Here is a 1,186-nt window from a genome sequence, read left to right as displayed (position 1 = left end):
TTAATGACCAGATCAGTGAGGAGCTCCCATCTTCTCTTTTCTACCTTCTTTGTGATTTCGGGACACTCAGTTTTCCTAACTTGAAATCCCAGCTCATATATGATCTCCTTATCCACCATCCAGGGTTATAGGTCTTAGAGTATGGATTATGGTTTTGCCTAGGTGAATTCCCAATGTAGTTGGCTTGCTCCTGACTACCCTCTGCTTCTTCATTCACTCCTTCTTGGGTTGGTGATGAAGTAGTAATTGCTGCTACTTGGTTTCTCTCCATCTTCTTGGTGAGGTCAGCTAGCTGCTGAGTAATGATCTTGTTTTGGGCCAGCAGAGCATCTACATTGTTTAGCTCTATTACTTCTCTAGTGTTGCCTCTTTCAGAAGCATAGAAATAGTCATTCTCTGCTACTGTTTCAATGACATCTATGGCTTCCTCAATAGTCTTCTTCTTGTTCAAAGATCCTCCTGATGAATGGTTTACAGCCTTCTTTGATTCATATGACAGGCCTTCATAGAAAATGTGCAGCTGCACCCATTCGTTGAACATTTCAGGTGGACACCTCCTTGTTAGGTCTTTAAACCTCTCCCATGCTTCATACAGAGTCTCACCATCTTGTTGCCTGAAAGTTTAGACCTCAGCTCTCAGCCTATTGATTTGTTGAGGAGGGTAAAATCTTGCTAAGAATTTGTTCACCACATCTTCCCAGGTTGTCAAGCTCTCCTTCGGGAAAGACTCCAGCCACTTGGCTGCCTTATCCTTGAGTGAGAATGGAAATAAGAGCAGTCTATAGGCGTCAGGATGAACACCATTAGACTTTACTGTGTCACATATTCTCAGGAAGGTGGTTAGATGTTGATTGGGGTCTTCTTGGACACTCCCTCCGAACGAACAGTTGTTCTGAACAAGGGTGATAAGCTGTGGTTTTAGTTCAAAATTATTGGCATGGATGGTTGGCTTTTGAATGCTACTTTCACAGTTTCCTGGGTTTGGATTGATGTAAGAGCCTAAAACTCTTCTATCCTCCCCAGCATGATTTGCTCGACCTCCTCCGCCATGGTTGTGAGTCTCTTCTTCATGATGGTTTTCCATGTTTTCTTCCATGTTTGGTTCAAAGTATTCCTCCTCTTCCTCAGCACTAACTACTCTTTTCCCTCTTGCTTCCCTCCTTAATCTAAAGAAGCTCCTCTCAAG

The 1,186-nt window shown here is 43.2% G+C and overlaps 1 non-coding gene across 1 annotated transcript; it reads left to right on the top strand.

Moving 5' to 3' along the window:
* The first annotated feature begins 539 nt into the window (after positions 1 to 539).
* On the top strand, positions 540 to 643 carry LOC148563944 (small nucleolar RNA R71). The gene has a single exon (XR_015884018.1). It is a non-coding gene; the product is annotated as a small nucleolar RNA R71 (small nucleolar RNA).
* Positions 644 to 1,186: the final 543 nt, after the last annotated feature.

The sequence above is a fragment of the Arachis ipaensis genome, chromosome B5 (genome assembly GCF_059453495.1).
Source record: "Arachis ipaensis isolate K30076 ecotype BB chromosome B5, ASM5945349v1, whole genome shotgun sequence".
Classification (NCBI taxonomy): domain Eukaryota; kingdom Viridiplantae; phylum Streptophyta; class Magnoliopsida; order Fabales; family Fabaceae; genus Arachis; species Arachis ipaensis.
The sequence above is the reverse complement of the archived record's forward strand: the minus strand, read 5'-3'. Positions and strand labels throughout refer to the sequence as shown.